The sequence below is a fragment of the Lycium barbarum genome, chromosome 12 (genome assembly GCF_019175385.1).
Source record: "Lycium barbarum isolate Lr01 chromosome 12, ASM1917538v2, whole genome shotgun sequence".
NCBI lineage: Eukaryota > Viridiplantae > Streptophyta > Magnoliopsida > Solanales > Solanaceae > Lycium > Lycium barbarum.
The window spans coordinates 100,480,840-100,506,283 of NC_083348.1; the positions used below are offsets into that span (position 1 = coordinate 100,480,840).

The 25,444-nt window shown below is 38.6% G+C and overlaps 2 long non-coding RNA genes across 3 annotated transcripts; both read right to left on the reverse strand.

Moving 5' to 3' along the window:
• Positions 1–1,093: 1,093 nt before the first annotated feature.
• Positions 1,094–4,163, reverse strand: LOC132624957 (uncharacterized). 2 transcript variants are annotated; one of them, XR_009576587.1, is made up of 3 exons: positions 4,045–4,163; positions 2,386–2,451; positions 1,094–1,456 (listed from the first exon to the last, which is right to left on the reverse strand). It is a non-coding gene; the product is annotated as an uncharacterized LOC132624957 (long non-coding RNA). The 2 variants fall into 2 exon arrangements; XR_009576586.1 differs by having other exon boundaries at positions 3,319–4,157.
• A 4,439-nt stretch (positions 4,164–8,602) lies between these two features.
• LOC132625015 (uncharacterized) lies at positions 8,603–10,753 on the reverse strand. The gene is made up of 3 exons (XR_009576610.1): positions 10,584–10,753; positions 9,566–9,654; positions 8,603–8,877 (listed from the first exon to the last, which is right to left on the reverse strand). It is a non-coding gene; the product is annotated as an uncharacterized LOC132625015 (long non-coding RNA).
• Positions 10,754–25,444: the final 14,691 nt, after the last annotated feature.

Genomic DNA, 25,444 nt, shown 5'->3' on the forward strand with positions numbered 1-25,444 from the left:
TATTTTTTGAAAGCTCAATCACTATATAAGTATACACATATTATACATGTTTTGAAACATTTATTGAAGGCTCAGCATGAATTTTAACCTTTAGTGGAGGAAAAAAAAAGTGATCTTTTAGTGGCGACTGAAGTCGCAACAAATAGTCCTTTTTTTCCGGGAACATTCTGTGGCGACACTAGTCGCCATAGAAAGTCTTTTTTTTTTGTACGGCGTTTGGGCTACTGGGCCAGCCGGCCAGCTCACGATATTAGGCCCAAATGTGGGATTACTTGGGCAATTCTGTGAATTGCCCTTCTTTTGGGGTGGTCTTTAAATTTTGCCCCTCATATTTGCGGTCTTTAAATTTTACCCCTTATATTTGTGGTCTTTAAGTTTTGCCCTTAGCTTGGATACTTGAGGTTCTGGGTTCGAACCCCCGCTCAGGCATAAAATAAAAAAATAATTTCGCAAGGCAGGGCTGGAGGGAGATTATGCCGGATCCGGCATAAAGTCCTTAAGGAAAAACTAAAGTTATGCCAGAGGGGGCATAACTTTTCCTCAAAGGCATAGTTTAGTTATGCCTTATGGGGCAAAACTTTTCCTTAAGGAACTATGTCTTATGGGGCAGACTTTTAATTAAGGCATAACCAAAAGTATGACTCATAAGGTAGAACTTTTCCTTAAGGCAAACTTTAGTTATGCCTTAAGGAAAAGTTCCGTCTTATGGGGCATACTTTTAGTTATATTTTATGGGGCACACTTTTAGTTAAGGCATAACTAAAAGTATAGCCCATAAGGCGGAACTTTTCCTTAAGGCATAATTAAAAGTTTGTCTTGAAAAGTAAAAAAAATAAAAAATATATGTCTCAAGGCAAAGCCTGCCCCCTCCGGCATAACTTTAGTGTCACGACCCAACCCCGTAGGCCGTGACTAGTGCCCGATCTGGGCACCCGAACCCCTCTATTAAATATTATCTCAAATTCTATCAACTCATTCTAGTATATGGCGAAAGCCGACAAGGCTTTATTTCAAATTTAGGTAATTTCCAGAAAAATTTCGGCAGAGTTTCCTTTGTTTTACGGACTATCCAATATACCCTGCACGCAGAAAATACCAACGAAAGCCACACAGGGCTAACCAAGCAATATATAAACATATGCGGACCGGCCGCCTCGGCGTATAGGGTCGCCCAAACAACATATGCGGACCGGCCGCCTCGGCGTATGTGATCGCCCAAACGACATGTACATACATTCATACAGAAAGACCCTAACCCACAAACATGTCCACAGACCTCTAAACAGACCGACAGAATCATTTGACGGGACAGGGCCCCGCCGTACCCATGAACGAATATATACAAATGCACTAATAAATATATATACCAAAAGTATAAGCTCCGGAAAGAGAGGAGCACTCCGAATAGCAGAAAGGGTGTCCTAAACAGGTGGATCACCAGGCTGTGCGTCTGTACCTGCGGGCATGAAACGCAGCCCCCGGAGAAGGGGGTCAGTACGAAATATGTACTGAGTATGCAAAGCAGAAGGTACAAAAATAAATCTGAATAATAATCGAATCAGATATATAGAAAATAATACATATCAAAATGTTTATTTCCAAAGTATAAATTATGCATAGGGCACTGGAAAATGTGGTCGCCCGCCTGTCGATGGCGCCACAACACAGCATAACACCAGAAAGTTTCAAATCTCCGAATCCCCGTCACACATCACAACACAGCATAACGCCAAACACAGCATAACGCCAAACATAAGTGGAACCCGGCCCTCGAGCGAGGAGCACGGTGAACCATAAACACAGCATAACACCGGAATGTATCAAAAAGCGCACGACAACAGAACCGGCCCGGGAACCGGCGAACGATATCATAGTAGGCACGAGCGGAGTAGTGAGGAATCATATGCATAAAATCATTATTATAAATCCGAAGGATAAGTAAAATAGTCATATTCGAAATCGGAATGATAATTATCACTTTTTGATTCAAAGTTGTCGAATTTACATAAAGGGCATCGCGGGACCCACAGACGAGTATAGACCCGAACTGAGCCCGTCTATGAAAAACATACTCATTTTATATCATACAAACTCCTACGAAAATTTCAAAGCAATCCGAGCTTTTCTGAGGAAATTATGGGCGTTTGAAGTTTTGAAATCGCTAAAGAATGAACTTTAAAACAAAAATCAGCTTTCATGTAATCTTTACAAATTATGGATTCCAAGAACATAAGGATCAATGTTTTGCCATGACAAGGCAAGGATGCCAAAGAACAAATGCGATTCATAAACATGCTCGGATTGTGAGAATAGAGTTTCCTCGAGGCTTATATCATAGCCTATTTTAACTAAGGCATGCCCAAGAAGGAGGATTACTTTACATACCTCGTACGCACTCCAAGCGAATCAATCTAAAGCTAATCCAAATCTACGCCTCGGGCTCCCCAAGGTCTACAAATACGCCAACGAATACCAAACATTAGCTAAGGGCACTTAAGCCATTCATTCCAACTATTCATTAAATTTTACAGAAAATTCGGCAGCATTTCCCCTATAAATAGGCCATCCCGCGAATTTAACTCGCTCAAAATCAACAACAACAACAACCAACCTAGCAACATCGATAATCAATTCGAAAGGCAAAATAACAATAGTAACTTTCTTTTACATCATTCAACAACTTTCCAACTATTCGTTTCAACGGCTTACATTCAAGCCACAATATAGCTCATACATTCAATTGTCAACCCGAATTCTTACCAACAACATTCAAGAACTTTCTAAACAGTTTACATAATTTTTCCAACAATCCAATAATTTAATCCAATGTGGCCGAAAACAGCCCCAAACCGAGAGCAGCCCCCTATGCCACACTTCTCAACTTCTATTCATGATTTGTGTCAACAATCCACAATGTAACGATATAATTCTCATAAATATACAAATTACGTCAAACGCACAATAAGCCTCAAATCAGTCCGCAACAATTCACCATATCATTTTGGGACATTAAACTCTCATTTCCAACATAAAAGTCATCACAACAACCATTAAAACGCTAAGCGACATTAGTGTTCTTTGGCATATAGCATGACCCATATTCATCTATCACTACACATATACATATATTGATGATTCTTAGCCATCCTACACACTACAACAATTTAACTCGCTGCAAGGAATTTATTCAACACCCAATCAAAATACCCATTTACACGGCTAACTTCAAACCCACCATATCTCACAAATTTCACCCATATTAACATACTGCAACAAGCATATAACACTCACAACTCATAAAACAAGAGAAATTCTTACCTTTCTTCTTCAATCCCACAAATAGTTAGGGTTTGTGATCTTGCCAAACGGATGATTTGATCGCCCCAACAACACTTCCACACTACTTAGGGACCTCAAAATAGTGGGTTTACACCAAAGAAATAATTTTGGGATGGCTTGAATTGGATTTGTTTTTTTTTTTGTTCTTGGCCGTGTGGTTGAAGTTGTTCTTCAACTTCTTGCTCTTTTTTTTTTTTTGATGGAATGGTAGAAAAGATGACTACTTGGTCATCTTTTGTGCTTATATGAATATTGTCCAAGTGTCCATGGCCCACACATGGGGTGGACCAATTAAAATTGGCCACACAATGTGTGGGACCAATTCCCATTTACATGGCCACCAAGGATTTTTTTTTTTTTTGCACAACATTTTAGTTCCAATTTTATGAATTGTAGTCCCAATTTTCCCTAAGTGTTCAATGCCATCAATTTCATACATGACTTATATCTCAAATTAAAATCAAATGGTCAAAAGTCCCGACTTCAAATCCCGGAATAATCTTGGCCTTAAATTATCATAGTTAATCCGGGTTGTTCCAATGTATAAAAATACGGGACGTAACATCCTCCCCCCCTTAAGAACATTCGTCCTCGAATGTTGGATTAATGCTACGGATCTTACTCAAATTCGAGGGAGTTTCTTTTATAGCCATCATATACGAATGATTCACAAATCAATATAGTCAAACATAGAAATTGGATTACCTGAAGGTACTGGAAATAGGTGAGGATACTTTTTCTTCATCTGCTCCTCAGCTTCCCAGGTCATTTCCTCTCGGTTATTATTCCGCCACAGCACTTTAACAGAAGCCATATCTTTGTTCCACAACCTTTTTACCTGGCGATCCAATATGGCTATAGGCTGCTCCTCATAAGATAGCTCCTCGGTGACCTGAATATCATCTACAGGAAAGACTCTGGAAGGGTCACCAATACACTTACGAAGCATAGAAACATGAAATACCGGGTGTACCGCTCCCAAGTCAGCTGGCAAATCCAATTCGTAGGCCACCTTGCCTATTTTGCGAATAATCAGATAGGGCCCAATATATCTCGGACTGAGCTTTCCTTTCTTGACAAATCGCATAACACCTTTCATCGGTGACACTTTCAGGAACACCCAATCGCCAATCTGAAACTCTAACGGTCGACGTCGCTTATCGGCATAAGATTTCTGTCGGCTCTGGGCTGCCAACAATCTTTCTCGAATAAGTTTCACCTTATCCACGGCCTGCTGGACCACATCTGGGCCAATCAACTCAGTCTCCCCAACATCAAACCAACCGATCGGTGATCTACACTTCCTGCCATACAAAGCCTCATATGGTGCCATCTGAATACTGGAGTGCTAGCTGTTATTATACGCAAACTCAACAAGCGGTAAATGGTCATCCCAGCTACCCCTGAAATCAATAACACAGGCACGCAACATATCTTCCAATGTCTGAATAGTGCGCTCGGCCTGTCCGTCGGACTGGGGATGGAAGGCTGTACTCAGGCTCACCTGGGTCCCCAATCCCTCCTGAAATGATCTCCAGAACTTAGCTGTAAACTGGGCACCTCTATCGGAAATAACAGACACAGGAACTCCATGAAGTCGTACAATCTCCCTGACATAAAGCCTGGCATAATCCTCAGCTGAATAGGTGGTCCGAACTGGAAGAAAATGGGCTGATTTCGTCAGCCGATCAACAATAACCCAAATAGAATCATACCTCCGTGGAGTGCGAGGTAGACCTATAATAAAGTCCATATTAATGATCTCCCACTTCCACGTCGGTATCTCCATCTCCTGCAATAGCCCACCGGGCTTCTGGTGCTCAATCTTAACCTGTTGGCAATTTGGACACTGAGCAACGAACTTTGTTATATCTCTTTTCATACCGTCCCACCAATATAGGCATCTGATATCATGGTACATCTTCGTCGACCCTGGGTGAACAGAATATCGGGCGTAATGTGCCTCGCCCATAACCTGTCGCCGCAACCCTGCAACGTCAGGTACACACAATCTGCCTCTGTGAAATAACACTCCATTAGGTGAAATCTCAAACAGAGTCTTCTTCTGTGCCAGCGTTGCGTCTCTGTACTTTTCCAGAATAGGATCCTCATACTGATGCCGCTTAATATCTTCTGTAATAGAGGACTCAGCAATACCTCGAACAGAAACCCCAACATCTCCAGAATCAGCCAAGCGAACTCCAAGACTAGCCAACTGATGAATATCGCGAACCATTTCTTTACTCTCTGATGGCACGTCTGCTAGGCTGCCCATAGACTTGCGGCTGAGTGCATCCGCCACAACATTAGCTTTCCCAGGATGGTAGAGAATGTCAACATCATAATCTTTGAGCAACTCTAACCACCTCCGCTGCCGCAAGTTCAGCTCCTTTTGCCTAAAGATGTACTGAAGGCTCTTATGATCTGTATAAATGTCAACGTGAACCCCATATAAATAATGTCTCCACATCTTCAAAGCATGAATGACCGCGGCCAGCTCCAAATCGTGAGTAGGATAATTCTTTTCATGTTTTCTGAGCTGCCGGGAAGCATAAGCTATCACCCTGCCGTGCTGCATCAACACACATCCCAAACCAATACCAGAGGCATCACAATAAATCACATACCCATCTGGACCCTCCGGAAGAGTCAGGACTGGAGCCGTAGTCAACTTCTCTTTCAGCAACTGGAAGCTACGCTCGCAAGCATCTGACCACTGAAACTTAGCTCCCTTTTGAGTCAGCCTTGTCAAAGGCACTGAAATGGAAGCAAACTTCTCCACGAATCTCCGATAATAACCAGCCAATCCCAGAAAGCTACGCACCTCTGTCGGCGTCGTAGGTCTAGGCCAATTCTTTACGGCCTCGATCTTCTGGGTATCCACTCGGACGCCATCAGCCCCAATAATATGTCCCAGAAATGCCACTGAAGATAACCAGAATTCACACTTAGAAAATTTAGCATATAATTCCTGGTGCCGAAGTGTGCCAAGTACCGTCCTCAAATGGTCCGCATGCTCTGCCTCTGACCGAGAATAAACCAGAATATCATCGATAAATACGATCACAAACATATCCAAGAACGGTCTGAATACCCGATTCATCAGGTCCATAAATACTGCTGGGGCATTTGTCAGCCCAAAAGACGTAACTCTGAACTCATAGTGCCCATATCGGGTCCTGAATGCTGTCTTGGGAATATCAGCCTCTCGTACCCGTACCTGATGGTAACCCGATCGCAGGTCTATCTTCGAGAAGTACCTCGCACCCTGCAGCTGATCAAACAAATCATCAATCCTGGGGAGGGGATATTTATTCTTGATGGTTACCTTATTCAACTGCCGATAATCAATGCACATCCGCAGCGAGCCGTCTTTCTTCCTCACAAATAATACTGGAGCTCCCCAGGGTGACGCACTAGGCCGAATGAAACCCTTCTCCAATAAATCTCTCAGCTGCTCTTTCAATTCTTTCAGTTCTGCAGGTGCCATTCTGTACGGAGGAATAGAGATAGGCTGAGTGTCTGGCAACAGATCAATAGCAAACTCTATCTCCCGTTCGGGAGGAAGACCCGGAAGCTCATCTGGGAATACATCTACAAATTCATTAACCACTGGGACTGACTGAAGAGTCGGTGCCTCTGCCTCTAAATCATGAACACGGACCAGATGATAAATATACCCCTTTCTGATCATTTTCTCAGCCTTGAGGTATGAAATAAACTTACCCCTCGGCGATACTGTATTACCTGCCCACTCTATAACTGGCTCCCCTGGGAATTGGAATCGGACTATCTTCTTTTGACAATCAACATTAGCATAGCAAGAAGCTAGCCAATCCATACCCATAATCACGTCAAACTCGATCATATCTAACTCTACCAAATCCGCCTTAGTGCAGCGGCCACAGATAATCACGGAACAATCTCTATAAATCTGACTGGCTATAACAGAATCCCCTACTGGTGTAGCTACCTCAAAAGGCTCTATCGATTCGGATTCTATCCCAATTTTATCAGCAACGAGTGGAGATATAAATGATAATGTAGAACCAGGATCAATCAATCCATACACATCACGAGAGAAAACCAGTAATATACCTGTGACGACATTAGGCGAAGCCTCCTGGTCCTGTCTGCTGGCTAAGGCATAAATTCGGTTCGAAGGACCGCTAGAACCTGAAGCTCCGCCACGACCCCTGCCGCGGCCTGCTGGTGCTGGAGTACCTCGCCCCGCAGGGCGCATCGCCACCGAGGTTGAAGATGAACCACCGGCTGACCCGGTAGACTGAGCTGAACTGCCTGTACCACCTCTAGCCGGACAGTCTCTCATCTGATGGCCCTGACGGCCGCACACAAAGCATACACCCGTAGCTCGGAAACACTCTCCCGGGTGCTGTCTCCCACAGTAGGAACACAAAGGTCTGGGTGGCCTCATCTGACTGCTGGAACCTCTGTCCAACTGTGAACCTGAAGCCCTGGAGCTCGGGCCTGCCCCTGAATATCTGGCACCCTCAGATCTCCTGCCGGTAAACTGTGGGGGTGTACCCCGGCCTGACGGAGGAGGATGTCTGCCTGACTGCTGCTGCTGAGGCTGTCCGCCTCGAGAATCTCCAGAATAACCTGCGAATCTGGCCCTCTTGGGCGGCCTCCTGTCCCGATCTCTGCTAGAATAATCAGCTCTATGTCGGTCCTCCATACCCAGGGCATAAGCCTGTAGTCGGGCAATATCCATGTCTGCCTGCAATGCCACCGCCATACAGCCATCAATCAAATAGCGGTCTAACCCCATCACGTATCTGTGCATCCGATCGGCCATATCTGCTACTATGGCAGGTGCATACCGGGCCAAAGAATCAAACTCCATATTATACTCACGGACGCTCCGACCCCTCTGCTGCAGATGCAAAAATCGGTCAACCCGCGCCCGCCGTAACTCTGGGGGCAAAAAGTGGTGAGTGAAAGCAGTCACGAACTCGTCCCAAGTAGCTGGGGTAGCACCCTCACCCCTGGATAGCTCCCAGGACTCATACCAGTGAGCAGCAACATCCCGTAGTCTATGCGAAGCCAACTCAACAGACTCAGTCTCTGAAGCCCTGACCAAATCTAGTGAGCGCCGCATCCCCCGAATAAAGTCATGGGGGTCCTCGTCGGGCTTAGACCCGTAAAACTCTGGAGGGCCACATAATAGAAACTCTCGAACCCTCAGGTTGTCACGCCTATCGTCATCATCATCATCTCTCCGCCCGCGTCTGCAAGCCTGTCCCGCTACCAGAGTGGTCAATAACTGCACAGCCTCTCTCAGTGTCCTGTCCTCCGCCCCTTGCTGAGGAGCTGGAGGCGCGGGAGCTGAAGCCCCTTGAGCTAATGGTGAAGCTGCTCCAGACTCCTCTGACGATGAAGACGTAGCAGAGTCGGCTGGCCGGGACGTAATATCACGCATCATCTGAGCAAGGGTCCGAGTACCCTTCTGAGCCCGGCTGGTCTCTCCTACTACGCCCTTTTTCTTCTGGGCGGCCGTCGCCTTTTTCGGAGGCATCACTGAAAGAAAAACAACAACAGATCAAAACAGAATCATCCTAATAGCACAGTTCTATCGCACGATCTAAGATCAGAAGAAAAGACAACATCCTAAATGTCCTGTAGCCTCCTGTTTATAGATGTGGTGCACAACACACCGATAAACAAGACTCTACTAGACACGATCTGTGGACACTCCGAGGACAAACCGCTCTGATACCACTTCTGTCACGACCCAACCCCGTAGGCCGTGACTAGTGCCCGATCTGGGCACCCGAACCCCTCTATTAAATATTATCTCAAATTCTATCAACTCATTCTAGTATATGGCGAAAGCCGACAAGGCTTTATTTCAAATTTAGGTAATTTCCAGAAAAATTTCGGCAGAGTTTCCTTTGTTTTACGGACTATCCAATATACCCTGCACGCAGAAAATACCAACGAAAGCCACACAGGGCTAACCAAGCAATATATAAACATATGCGGACCGGCCGCCTCGGCGTATAGGGTCGCCCAAACAACATATGCGGACCGGCCGCCTCGGCGTATGTGATCGCCCAAACGACATGTACATACATTCATACAAAAAGACCCTAACCCACAAACATGTCCACAGACCTCTAAACAGACCGACAGAATCATATGACGGGACAGGGCCCCGCCGTACCCATGAACGAATATATACAAATGCACTAATAAATATATATACCAAAAGTATAAGCTCCGGAAAGAGAGGAGCACTCCGAATAGTAGAAAGGGTGTCCTAAACAGGTGGATCACCAGGCTGTGCGTCTGTACCTGCGGGCATGAAACGCAGCCCCCGGAGAAGGGGGTCAGTACGAAATATGTACTGAGTATGCAAAGCAGAAGGTACAAAAATAAATCTGAATAATAATCGAATCAGATATATAGAAAATAATACATATCAAAATGTTTATTTCCAAAGTATAAATTATGCATAGGGCACTGGAAAATGTGGTCGCCCGCCTGTCGATGGCGCCACAACACAGCATAACACCAGAAAGTTTCAAATCTCCGAATCCCCGTCACACATCACAACACAGCATAACGCCAAACACAGCATAACGCCAAACATAAGTGGAACCCGGCCCTCGAGCGAGGAGCACGGTGAACCATAAACACAGCATAACACCGGAATGTATCAAAAAGCGCACGACAACAGAACCGGCCCGGGAACCGGCGAACGATATCATAGTAGGCACGAGCGGAGTAGTGAGGAATCATATGCATAAAATCATTATTATAAATCCGAAGGATAAGTAAAATAGTCATATTCGAAATCGGAATGATAATTATCACTTTTTGATTCAAAGTTGTCGAATTTACATAAAGGGCATCGCGGGACCCACAGACGAGTATAGACCCGAACTGAGCCCGTCTATGAAAAACATACTCATTTTATATCATACAAACTCCTACGAAAATTTCAAAGCAATCCGAGCTTTTCTGAGGAAATTATGGGCGTTTGAAGTTTTGAAATCGCTAAAGAATGAACTTTAAAACAAAAATCAGCTTTCATGTAATCTTTACAAATTATGGATTCCAAGAACATAAGGATCAATGTTTTGCCATGACAAGGCAAGGATGCCAAAGAACAAATGCGATTCATAAACATGCTCGGATTGTGAGAATAGAGTTTCCTCGAGGCTTATATCATAGCCTATTTTAACTAAGGCATGCCCAAGAAGGAGGATTACTTTACATACCTCGTACGCACTCCAAGCGAATCAATCTAAAGCTAATCCAAATCTACGCCTCGGGCTCCCCAAGGTCTACAAATACGCCAACGAATACCAAACATTAGCTAAGGGCACTTAAGCCATTCATTCCAACTATTCATTAAATTTTACAGAAAATTCGGCAGCATTTCCCCTATAAATAGGCCATCCCGCGAATTTAACTCGCTCAAAATCAACAACAACAACAACAACAACAACAACAACAACCAACCTAGCAACATCGATAATCAATTCGAAAGGCAAAATAACAATAGTAACTTTCTTTTACATCATTCAACAACTTTCCAACTATTCGTTTCAACGGCTTACATTCAAGCCACAATATAGCTCATACATTCAATTGTCAACCCGAATTCTTACCAACAACATTCAAGAACTTTCTAAACAGTTTACATAATTTTTCCAACAATCCAATAATTTAATCCAATGTGGCCGAAAACAACCCCAAACCGAGAGCAGCCCCCTATGCCACACTTCTCAACTTCTATTCATGATTTGTGTCAACAATCCACAATGTAACGATATAATTCTCATAAATATACAAATTACGTCAAACGCACAATAAGCCTAAAATCAGTCCGCAACAATTCACCATATCATTTTGGGACATTAAACTCTCATTTCCAACATAAAAGTCATCACAACAACCATTAAAACGCTAAGCGACATTAGTGTTCTTTGGCATATAGCATGACCCATATTCATCTATCACTACACATATACATATATTGATGATTCTTAGCCATCCTACACACTACAACAATTTAACTCGCTGCAAGGAATTTATTCAACACCCAATCAAAATACCCATTTACACGGCTAACTTCAAACCCACCATATCTCACAAATTTCACCCATATTAACATACTGCAACAAGCATATAACACTCACAACTCATAAAACAAGAGAAATTCTTACCTTTCTTCTTCAATCCCACAAATAGTTAGGGTTTGTGATCTTGCCAAACGGATGATTTTATCGCCCCAACAACACTTCCACACTACTTAGGGACCTCAAAATAGTGGGTTTACACCAAAGAAATAATTTTGGGATGGCTTGAATTGGATTTGTTTTTTTTTTGTTCTTGGCCGTGTGGTTGAAGTTGTTCTTCAACTTCTTGCTCTTTTTTTTTTTTTGATGGAATGGTAGAAAAGATGACTACTTGGTCATCTTTTGTGCTTATATGAATATTGTCCAAGTGTCCATGGCCCACACATGGGGTGGACCAATTAAAATTGGCCACACAATGTGTGGGACCAATTCCCATTTACATGGCCACCAAGGAATTTTTTTTTTTTTGCACAACATTTTAGTTCCAATTTTATGAATTGTAGTCCCAATTTTCCCTAAGTGTTCAATGCCATCAATTTCATACATGACTTATATCTCAAATTAAAATCAAATGGTCAAAAGTCCCGACTTCAAATCCCGGAATAATCTTGGCCTTAAATTATCATAGTTAATCCGGGTTGTTCCAATGTATAAAAATACGGGACGTAACATTTAGTTTTTCCTTAAGGATTGTATGCCGGATCCGGCATACACTCCCCCCAGCCCTGCCTTGCGAATTTTTTTTTTATTTTATGCCTGAGCGGGGGTCGAACCCAGAACCTCAGGTATCCAAGCGAAGGGCAAAACTTAAAGAACACAAATATGAGGGGCAAAATTTAAAGACCACCCCAAAAGAAGGGCAATCCGTGCAAAAAAATGGATTACTTTGGCATGTTGGCCATTGTATGTCTTTTTCCCAAAAATTAAAGATCACCCCGAGACCGGGGCATTTGTGCGAATGACCATGTTTCATTTAAACAACCATGTTTTGTTAATTAACCTAAATAGTCATCCACTCAACCGCTTAATAGCCCGTGAATGTATAATATATGTATAATCCATGTATAATAAATATGTATATAATCATGTATAATTTATGTAAACCGACTAAGAAAAGTAAATAATGAATCTAGTCGGCTATTTATGTAAAATCCTTTTTTATAATTTCCAAACCATGTTTCACAACAGTTTTGAATCTTAAGGCTCAAACAACGAAACTTTTGATAGTTGAACGCCTTGACTTACCTGAAACAAGTTTCATTTAATTGTCAATCGGATTCATGTTCTTTTTTATGGAGAATCTTATCCTCTCGGTGCATACACCAAATCATATGAGTAGTATTTTGAGTAATCTTTGTTCAAATAGCGTTTGGAGTTTGAATGGTAAAAGTTCTGTGCCATTAGAGCACAATGGCTGACTAAATTGTAACGCATTCTATAATATAGTGATTTACATAATCGTCCAGTATGAACTGGATAACAAATTATAAGATTTTTGACCCAAATGCCACGTCGATTAAGTTTACAATATTATCTTCTTCTTTTTTGTTTCATAATTGCATCTAAAAATATACTCCTATCGTTTTAGCTGTATTCATTTGGTGCTTTCGTCTTTGGCTTAAGTTGGTTACATATAGCTTTACTTTAGTGAAGGAAAAGGGAAAACGTATATTCAACCAACTATATACACGAGATACCACCAGGGCTCAATATTTCAACAGCACCCAGTCTAAAAGGACTTAATATTCAAAACTTGATCTCGTTGGAATTGGTCCTCTACAGGAATGGTAGGGAGTAATGGTCCCACACAGCATGAATTTGAATTTGAATGACTAAACGGGCTTGGGATCCCATATGGTTAAACCAAGCTACTTGGGGTGCATGTGAAACGTTTTGACTGGCAAAGGAAGTAAGAAAGAAGTGACGGCTCATGAGAAGTAGAATCCAATTCCAAGTAGAGATGATGGAACAGTGGGAGAAAATAATATCTGAAAAACATAAAAAAGGTATTTGATTAGGTGAAATAGTAGGTTTGCATTTGTTCCAATGATTGTATGGACAAATTTATTGTTGATTCATAGATTAGTTCTGTACGTTATTGATATGTGATTAAGTAGTCTGAAGTTTCTGAAACTTGTTCTATTTCAGCTGTGAAAGTTGCACGCTGTTGAAATTATGGCATGGTCCTTAAACAGAATGAATGGTTGTCCGTATTTATAGGACATGCATCTTATACATATGTGTAATTCAAACCTAGCTGTGATGTCTTGGGACCCTTTTAATACTGATTACTTTTGTTGAAATAAAGAAAAGCCACTTGCTTTATATTTGTTGTCAGTCTTGTATTAACATAAACCATTATGTACCAAAAGAGAAAGTTAGTCGTCTGTATTGCTCAGAAGGAGTCCCTGATGTCGAGTTCCTGTTTGCCTTTTTATTGTGGGAATCATCAATTCTTGCTGATATAATCTTGTTAATTATCATAATCATCTAACATACTCAACTTTTGTCTTGTCAATCCAAATTGTCTTTAGGTTCTGAATAATTTGCGTCCACTATCCAGCATATTATCATGAATCAATTATGTATTCAATTAAATGGCATTGCCTGGTTGATGCACCGTGTCTGTTATCAACGTGCAGCTTCGTTGTGTAAGAGTTTCTGGTTCAAATTATTTAATCTTTTGCGCATGTCATTTTGGTGCTGTTTTCATTTTGAGGTTCCTAACATTTGTTGAGTCACTTTGAAAGTGAATTATCAACATCTTCAACTTCAGTTTGATGACATTGCAATTTCAATTTTCAAGTGCCATGAGATGGCTAGAGATGCTATGCATATGATAAGCTACTGTTTTTGTCAAAACTAAACTACTATAACCTCTTCATATTAGGCTTTTAAGCGGTTTTCATTATGCTGTCATTGATTCATTTCTATTTGTGCATAGATTTACACGTTCAAGCTTCTATGGTTGTTGCTGCATCAATTTCTATTTTGGAGATAAATTTTGTATACCACTTAGTTGAATAAGGTTGCAATGTAAACGACTGAGATTTAGTGGGACATTAATCTGTCATAGCTTACTCATACTGATGCGCACCTGAAGTATCTGTTTTAAGACTCATCGTCCCAATTTTCCCTCCGATTCTTTGGAAGAAACATTAATAAGGCTACTATGAAATATTTACTCATGGGTAGGGCAACCTCTTCTATTCTGGTTCATGGTTTCTCTTGGCTATATGGTTCATCCGGGTGAGAGATTGAGTTTCAAAAATAGTAAACGGTCTTACCAATACACAAATCTATAACTCCCCAGGAATTTCAATTGCGCTCGTATTCCAAGTACTCTTGTGCATAGTCATTCGTCCCGGGCGCAGAAGGTGGGGTTCATAGTCTTCCAGGCCTGCTCTGGGGGCTTCTAGTACTGCGCATGTCCGAATATGTTCTTAGGAAGAAACATTGAGGAAAATAGTGGGACATGCTTACTCATAATTCAGCTAAAAATCATCTCATAGACTCATAATAGGACAATGGGAAGGGAACAGAGGAAAATAGTAAATGTCGAACAAGGAAAAAAGTGAAAACATACTTTTGCAGTACTATAATTTCTCTGAGTCCCATATAAGTGTGATGAGCGTTTCTTTTTCCACACACTTTCTAGTGAAAAAAAAAAAAAAGTTGGAGAGATAATAGAGAATCATAGTGCTATAGCTTTCTGTCGACTTTTCAGGAGAATACCAATCATGAAAAGACCTGAACTGAAAACTAATAATAGTAGTATATGATTAGCATTTGAAGATTCAACTTGAAAAGTTATTTTAGTCCCATCCTTTTTATGGTTTCAAGGGGATTAGCTACTTTTCTGGTTTCTTTCAGAAGATTGCCAAGTTTAGAACTTGTATTTATAGATTTGATTATCCTTATGCTGCCTTAATCTCGTTTCCCTTATCTTTTCTTCTACAGTTCTATGCATTACTTTGAATTTAGTGCTAGCGAGGGTACACACTATACTTGTACTGTTGAAACTTTTTATGTTTAACCTGTTGTTTTCTAGATATTTTGTTTTTCTACAGTTTGTTTCCTTTTTACCAATCTCTTGTTTGTCTCAGAATCATGTCCCTTAGCTCTGATAATTAGCTAGCCTTTGTATCGATGTAAAAAATATCACTCTCTGGAAACTTTAAAACACACGCTGCATTATTGATGAGTAGTTCATTATTGAAAGGGTAAATGGTCTGTCGCCCTGTCTTCATCAAAAGTATAATTTCTGAAAGTATTAGGACTAATAGGGGGAATCTCACAATCTGTAAAGTAGAACAGAACTCAAAAATTACATGTTAATGGTTTAATTGGATCTCACTTATTCACCACAAAAAAAAAAAAAAAAGTCCAAAGCAACATGTTTTGCTCTTCCTTGTCCTTTAATTTCTCAAAGTCCCCATAAGATGCAGTAGAAAATTACCATATAGTAGAAAACTTCAAGAATCAAAACATATTTAGTCTAACATGGATTATCACAAGTCATTGTCTATCTAGTAGGAAAAAATTCAAGGTCTTCCCTCCCGTCCCCTTCCCCTGGCCCAAAGAACAAAAAGAAGAAAAAAAGAATAATAGTGAGAAATTAAACAAATTTAGTCACATAGTAACATAGGCATGGGAAACCTTTGAAGAATTAGAAGCTAACCGGAGCATCATTCCAAATTTGAGTGGTCCAATTTTTTCTTTTTCAAAAATTGAATTATGAATATTTGAGGTAATCTTGTAGGTAAGTTGGCCATGATGGGTGCGACAATGTGAAGCCAGTGTCACTAAGAGCAGAGAAGAAGGACATCTCACCTACTAGGAATGGAATTGAAATTTTGTTAGTTTATCCCAGCATGCTCACGTTTTCGTTCATGTGCTTGTTTACAATTGAAGCTGTAATTTTACAGCAATTCATGTTAAGGAAACAATTTGCCTTCTTTTGCTGTCTACCCTTGCTAGTTCTTCAACGTAACTTGCAGTTGGGTTTTTGTGTCATGTGATAGAACCATCTTCTCTGTTTAGTGTATTATATCCATAGGAACTTTCTTTGCTTTTTAGCATGTAGTACAGTCAAACCTCTCTATAATAGCGTCATTTGTCCGGATATCTTTTGGCTTCCATAGCCAAAAATTGTTATAGAGAACACATATAATATAATATGAAACATGGGGTCCAAAGAAAACTTGACTGTTATAGGGGAGAATGACTGTTATAGAGAGGTTCGACTATAGTACTATAGCAGAGGCGAACCCTGGATTTTAAGACGGCAGGGGCACCATTATCTTAACATAAACGCCAACAAATTTTCAATGACAACTGAGCGATAATACCGTGTCGGACTGGTCACTAATAGCGTAGCAGTGGCGAAAATACAAGTATATAGGTCAAATATGTGTAATAAATAAAACTTAATACCGTGAAGCAAATGAAAGAGATAGCTCAGTGGCTAAGTCTATGCAACATGTGGTGACAGCAGGTTCGAATCTAGGCGCGCTCATTTAACGCTTATTCTTTTCCTAAAAATAGACTCAAAAAGATAATTAAAAGTGACATTCGAATTCGATCCGGGGTGACATGTAAAGGAAGCAACAGTTGCAACCAACGTGTCCCAAAAACACATTCGTTTGTTAGAGTGCACAATTAAATATATACTAATTTCTCAAGGCATATACACACACATATATATATACATAATTTTTTCCATGCGCTCCCACCCTTCCATGTGGGTCCACCTATAGTTCAATATTCTCACGTGCACGGATTCGTTATGTGTAGTTACTTGAAGTTGATCATGTACTTGTGGTATCAACTCCTTGGCAACTTTAATTCTCAACACTTTGTTACCTACAACTCCCGTTAACCGGTTTGAATCGGACCGGTAATTGGTTAACAAAACGGCCGGTTTCCGGTTCAAAAATCGGAACCAGCCACCGGTTCTGGTTTACCGGTTAAATAACCGAAATCGGACCGGTCCGGTTCAAAAGTGACAAAACCTCTTTTTTTTTTTTTGTATATTATATATATATATATATATATATTATAGTATTTATTAGTATATTGTAGGAATATTTACATATGCTACATTTATTTATAAGTAAGGTTTATATATTAACTGACTAACAGCAATACAGGCAGCATATACGTATATATAAATATATATATATGTTTAAGTTATATGTATACTATATATACTTATATATTATAACTTAAGTTATTTATAGCTTAATTTTTTTCTAAGTTTATAAATTCGTATTTTATAAATTAAGTATATTTATATTATAAGTATATTCTTAGTATATTTTAGTTATTTTTCAAGTATATAACTTTCTAGTTTTTAATTTAAGTAGATGTATATTATAAGTATATTCTTAGTATATTTTAGGTATATTCCTAACTTAATATAAGTAAAAATATGAACACAAGTAAATAGAAGAAAACTCAATGAGCCATATATTTTATTCATTCTTGGATAACATTTATTTGCAAGATGTAGTTTTTTTTTTTAATTTGCAAATAATACATGAGTTGTAAAGAAATAGTAGAATAATAAAATCACCAATTCTCAATCATTTGGTTAATTTCCCCCATATCAAAATCGGCCATGCAGATATCTTCAAAGTCTTCCATTTGGTCTGGTCCACTTACTATCAAATTTTCAATCTCTTCCTCTTCGCCTTCCTCCGCTTCTAAGTTTTGGTTGCATCGCTCCGATCTAATCCAATCGCGGGTGCACATTAGTACTTGCAAGCTAAAGCCGGATAATGAGTGTCTATGGTCTCCAATTTGTTGTCTTCCTTGGCTAAATGCACTCTCCGAAGCCACGGTTGATACTTGAACCGTAAGGATATCTCGAGCCATTCTTGAGAGTATCGGATGACTTGCCTTGTATTTCTTCCACCATGCTAAGACGTCCAACTCATCTAGTTCCTTGATATCCACATTTGGCTGCATCAAATAAAAGTGATATTCATCAAAGTTTGCATTACAAGAAGGAGTTGGATGTGAATGTAAAATTTTTAAACCCGACAAGCCCTTTTTGCTACTTTGAGAAGTAGTAGGGCGTGGGGCAACGAGTGTAGCATGTTCTTCCAAATTAGAATAATGAGTAAAAACTTTTCTAAACTCGTCATCAATAGCGAGTTCGGCTTCAGCTAAAGATGGTTGAACTCCCTCATCAATTTCTAAAAATGTATAAATTTGACCAACCAATGCTTTAGTATAAGACACTTTTAAACAAGGATTTAAAAGAGAACCAATATAAATAAAGTTGGGATGGGAAAAAAATACTTCTTAAATTTTGTTGTCATATCAAAAATAGCCGCTTGGTAACCGGGTTTATATTTATACTCTTGTAAAACTCTAGCTATTTCCGCTAAGTAGGCTAAAATTCCGGTTACCGTGGGATAGAATTGTTTAGAAAAAGCAAGAGTTGCATTATAAAAAATTTCTAAGAGTTCAACACATTCCTTAACATCTTCCCAATCCGTAAAATTTAACCAATCATCACTATTAATATTATATTTGTTGGGAACTTGTTGTATGGGAATCCTATACTCATATGCTTGTTGTAGCATAGTGTAAGTGTAGTTCCACCTAGTCTCAATTTCTACTTGAATTTTCCTAGGTCTAACGTTATTTTCCACACAAGCATTCTTAAAATCTCTAAGTCTTCCCCTATTAGCATTACAAAAAAGAAATGCAACTGCATCTCTAACTTTTTGAATAGAATCGTCAAAAAGCACAAGACCATCTTTAACAATTAAGTTTAAAATGTGACAACTACATCTTACAAGAAAAATATTTTTTAGCGGAGGGTTTAGTTCTCATTTTAAAAGACCAATCGCCTTTATATTATTAGAAGCATTATCTAAAGCAATACAAAGTGTTTTTCTATAAATGTTAAAAAATCTCATAATAGTAGACATTGAATCCGCTAAAAAATTTCCATCGTGACGACCTTTTCCTTCATCATATAAAAAAGCTATAATTCTTTTTTGCATAACCCGATTGTCATCAATCCAATGACATGTAATAGCAAAAAAATCTAACTTGTTAAGACTAAGACCCAAATCAGCGGTAAAAGAAACATTACAATTTAAAGAATTAAATACATGGCGCAAATAAAATCTATATTTTTTATACAAATCTATAATATCCGCTCTACAAGTACTTCTAGGAATACCCTCAAATAACGGATTATAACAATGTTGAATGTAAGTAACAAACCCCAAACCCGAAGAAAAGGAAAATGGTAAACAATCATAAGCTACCATTTTAGCTATTTCTACATGCTCTTTTTTCTTGTCATACTTAAAAATTTTACCGGTTCGTGGGTCTATCGTCATTTGAATACCCCCCACATTTGAATCCCTTTGCTCTCCCCAAACATCCATATGTTTCTTTCTCATATGAGTATTTAGTGTACCCGTTCCACCATCCTTACTAGTTTCCTGCTTAAAAGTAAATACTTATCCACATAGAGTACATTTAGCTGTTTGGCTTTCCCTATCCTTAGTCATAAATTTCCAAATTTTAGCGGTTGGCTTACGAGTTCTAGGCGGTTTGTCTTGTGTATGTGATTGTGCAGGACATGTATCTCCTGTGGGGTTTTCGGGGGGTTGTGTTTCATCATCATCATCATCATCATCGTCAATTTCATTAAAAGTGTCGGTATAATGTTGTTGCATTGCCTCATGACCTAAAAGTGGATTATTTCCACCAATATCAATACATAAATTAGGTGTTTCTTCCACAAATGTTTCCTCATTAAGCCCATGCCTAACAATACCACTACTACCGGCACCACGTCTAAATCTCTTCGCCATTATTAAATAGAATTAATTTAAATCACAAGAAAATGAATTGCAACAAATTAAATTGCGAAAAATAAAGATAGAGTTGGAACGAAGGTACCAAATTGCCGGACTAATTTCCAACAAAGTGAAGGCGGCTAAAATTGCAAATCCACCAAAGTTACTTCGGATTGTTGCAAAATTACCAACTCCACTAACAATATTATAATTGCAAAATTAATAATTGAAACTATAATAAGACTTTATAATACTTATTTGAGAGAAATTTAAAGTGACTAATTGTTGCAAAGTAACTATAATTGAGAGATTGAGATTTGAGAGAAAGAGAATAGTGATTGGTTTGGATTAAAATGGAAATGGAGAGGGGTTTATATAGGGGTGGAGGATGGATTAAAGTGTTAAAAAAAAAGTTTGGGGGGTTTGGGGGGGGGGGGGGGGGGGGGGGCAAAAAATGAGTTGGGGACCGTTTGGCAACGACCATTTTTGCAAATGGACCGTTGCCCAACGGTCCATTGGGCTGCCAACGGCTATTACAATTTAAAAAAAAAAAAAAAATCCACCGATTTAACTGGTCCGGTTCCGGTTTCAAAAAAATTGAAACTGGACCAGTATAAAATAAACGGTTAACCGGTTCCGGTTACCGGTTTGAACCGGTAAAACCGGACCGGTTGACGGGTTTACCTACAGTTAATAAATACATACCACTTCCATTAGAGTCACTATATGCCTATTTCTGTTAGCATTTTGTACTTGAATCCATTGATTGATTGATAGTTCTTTCCATTTGGAGGTTAAAAATTGTTAGAGAGATTCAGTTCCCTTGTTCATGATTTTCTTGCAGTTATAAATAGGCTCCCACTTTCATGTTTTATGCCTCAAAAACTTCTAAATTTTGAAGTGTTCAGTTGAAATGGTTGATTGAGAGAGTCTGGCTACTATATTCTGGATGGTAGGTTAGAAGTAGCTGTCAGTTTTTGTAGTGTAGCACATGATTTTATAAAGTCATTCGAGTTTTATTCAATCAGTGGAGACAGATTATTAGTTAAGTGATATTTTGCCATTAATAGATCTGGAATATACAAGTGTTTGGGCTTGGAATCTCCCACAAAATGCAGTGGGAACATGGGTTATTAATGATACATGTTTTCATTAGCTGGTTAAATACATCATTAATGCCCTCCCCCTTCTCTTTATTTTGTTCTTCTTTTTTCAGCAATTGTAAATGTAATGGAGTATTTATTTATTTATTCAGTTTAAATATCATTGTCTACAATAAAGTCCCAATAAATAAATAAAAAAGACTTTGGTACAGCGATGGACAGGGTGGATGGCCACATGGGGGGTTCACATAGGGACATAAAAGGCCACATGTGGCCCTGCCGTAAGGCCAAGACTTTAAAACTTTGTTGATTTACACATATGCGCCGTATCCTTCGGTTATGACTTGGGCTTTGTGTGCTGTTGGATCGGATGAGGTTTTGCTTGGTTGCTAGGGTGCATCACCATAACCCCTTCGACCCTATTTTGATCTCTCTCACTTAGAGATGAAATTCAGCATTTAGAAACATGGGTCCATATATATATATAAAGACCATATAAAGAGACACATTCACGCAACCAATGTTGGGTATTTAGTATCCCCTCAAGCCCAAGGTTAGACATATGAAGTGTAGACAATATAAGATGAGAAGAAATAGATATTTGACCGAACTTAATCCCAAAAGTTATTTCATGAGGTGAAGAATGTCTAAGACTGTATAAGAAAACTCACTCCTCAACCAATGTGGGACATGTAACACTCCCTAATGTCAAGGTTGAACATCTGAAACGTGAACAACATAATATGATGAGAAGAAATATACGTTTGGCCTAACTAATTTTAAAAGTTAGCTCATGAGGTAAAGATTGCTGAAAATCATATAAGAAGATACATTCCCTCATGAAAGTGTAATCCCTCATGAAAGTGGAACATTTAACACGACTTCATGCCTAGGATTGGACATCTAAAACATGAACAACATACATGAAGGTCCAACATTAGAAGCATAGACAACGTAACATGAACGCACAGTACTAGATAAACCAAAACAATTGATGGTCAGTCTGTGATATTCAGTTATTTGGATGAAACCAGCCGCTCATTTCTCAATGCTTCCATGTAAATGTCAGGATTTCTGTGATGGGTGTCATCGTCAAGCTTTTGGTTACTATATGTTACTATTAGCCAATTTCCTGGTGCAAATTGTTACAATGGCTCTTAATATTTATTTTTCTAGCACTTCTTTGGGTGTTATTAGCCTTGATGCACTGATCACTAACGCAGTGCAATTAGTGTGAAAGTCAAACCTGGACTAAATCTGGGATCTGATGCATTTACATTATGGAGCGTTTAAGAAATCAAGGAATCGCAATAGTCAATAGATCTATGAAAAATAATTAAGTGTACAGTGTGTTGAAATTAATTAGTGTGATTAAAGGTCTAACAGTCAACTTATTTAGTTTTTAGATGCAAGATGCATGAAGGATTTTATGCAGAATATGCTAAACTTGCTAGGTTTTAATTTGATATTTTTAGACAGGCTGATCAAATATTGGGTGCATAGTCACTACATCTAATAATGGAAGGTACAAGCGAAAGGAAACGGGTTAACGTGGGGTGTGTGGACTATGGACCTACCAAAAAAAAAACATATGGTACACATCACAAATCGTATAATTGAGTCCAAATTGAAGAAATCTAAAAAACAACTTGTAATTCAAGATTGTCTTCTCTACGTAAGCAATCAACAAATATGAACACATTTGGACTCCTCCATGTGAAAACCCAGAATACCCTGATCAGGAAAAGATCCTTGTGTTTCCTTGCACTTGCATCACCATTAGGTTAGTTGGTGAAAAGGCTCTCACTTTTATCTGTTGGATTTAATTTTTTTTATCGTTTATTTTTATATAATAAGCGAATTTTAACCTAGCAGGGGCGAAGCTAGGCTGTTGGCTACGGGTTCGGCTGAACCCAGTAGCTTTGGTTCAAATTCAGTATTTATCTTAAAAATCTATTTGATATGTATTCCTATAAATTATTAATTTAAAACCTAATAATTTAAAAAGATTAGAATGCAGAACTCAGAATAACAAAGATTAATATATCTTACTTTTCAAGTTATTGTTTGACTTTTTATATGAACAGTTATATGTAATTATCGTTTAGATAAGCTAATAGCGTGACATTTTTTTATTTTATTTTTTATATATTGTCAATATATAAAAGTTAAAGTTTGTACCAACTCATAATATTGCTAGAATTTAAATAGAAAATTATAGGGAAAGTTACATGGGCAGAGTTATACTATTTGACACTGTTGTCTTAGGCCTCATTTGTTTTCATTAAGATTAAGACGTCTGAATCTGAATGCACATCCGAATAATTAAGATGTTGTCTCTAAATCTAAACACTGAATGATTAAGACTGTTTGTTTTTCAATATCTGAATATTCATAATGTATTTATTTAAACATAATAAATATACAATTCAAATTAAAAAATAACTAAATAGTAGAAAATAAATAGTACAAATTTAATAAAATAAAATATTATTTGATTAAAAAAAATGAAACCTTTATTTTCACTAGTAACGGTGGAGATGTTCGGTAGTCGTGGTAGGTGGTGATGGGGGTGGAGGGGTGAGTGGGTGGTGGGTGTTTGGGGTAGGAGGTAGTGGGGGTGGGGTTGGTGGGGAGAGTGGTGAGGGTGGGGTTGAGGTGGAGGGTTGGGATTGGAGCTGGTGATAAAAAAGTTTCATACAAACATATCTCTTAATGATATTAAGACTTGGTTCAAGATCTTAATGATTAAGACTTATTCAGACCCATTAAGTGCTTAGATCTTAATGTAAACAAATGCATTTAATGGCTTAAAGTCTGAACCATTCAGATTCAGACCTCCAATAAGTGCAAACAAATGAGGCTTTAGTCGCTTATTTTAGGGACATTATCTAGGAGGTGTCATCGCATTTTTAGGACATCCAAATGACAAAGACAAAGTCACAAAAGGGTAAAATCCGAATGAAGACCTTTTCAAAAGTAATTTTGACCTTTTGAAGTTTCCAAGTTAGCTCCTTTTGATTTGTATAAATTGTTCAATAATCATAAGTTAATTTCGTTTCGTTGACTCACCTAACATGCAAATTGTTCTACTCCTATTTTGTAAGTACTACTGGGGATTAACTTCTAACCTATTAATGCGGGTAAATGGTGAGCCCATGTTGATATTACATTAAATTATTCTTCAATCATTTGTGAATTGTACGGATTTGAAAGGCGAGAAGATAAAAAAAAACAAATAGCTTCATCACGCATGTCAGAAATAAAACATGGGAAACCAGACTCACTTGTAATTTATATTACACCAAATAAAGTGCCATTTTAATGACTTTATTGTTGATGGAGAACTAATGGTAGTAAATACTCCACAAGTAGTAAAAAGAACTTAATAAGTAAGTATTATTATAACTACTAAGTCGAAAAAGGAAAAAAAAGAAAGTCAACTACCGCGTTTTGTATGAGTTACCGAGTTCCTGGTTCTTTTCCCTTGGTTTGATGAGTGGAGTGAAAGGTTGAAAAACAATGATTTAACTTATACAACAATTGTTAAAAAAAAAAAAAAATTTACTCTATCAAATTAACTAAAAGATATCTATAGATTATTGTCCATAAAATATGATTTGTTAACTTGAAAATAAGATAGATCGCAGGTTACAACAGGTAATATATAGATAGTATAAAAATTATTTTTCTTTGTAAGTGTATTTAAACTAATCCGAAAAGCAAAATCAAATATGATGATCATATTGCTCAAATTTGTTATTGCCAAATTAAATACAAAACAAATCTCCTTACAGGTAAATTTAATTTTATACGGCTAACATGGTTTTATTAAAATTATGTATTTTCAATTCAATTATCACTTAGTGTAAACACACGTTGCAGATAAATTTTTGCCACATGATTTACATAGCACCGTTTGATCCTACCTGGACTATTATAGAGAAAAATTCACTTCAAATTTTGTGAAGTCTATTTCAATTAATTACTACTTATAATTGAATAAAAGTGTCGTGTAAAGATTGACTACAGAGGGAAATAAACCAAACAAATTGACTTCGAA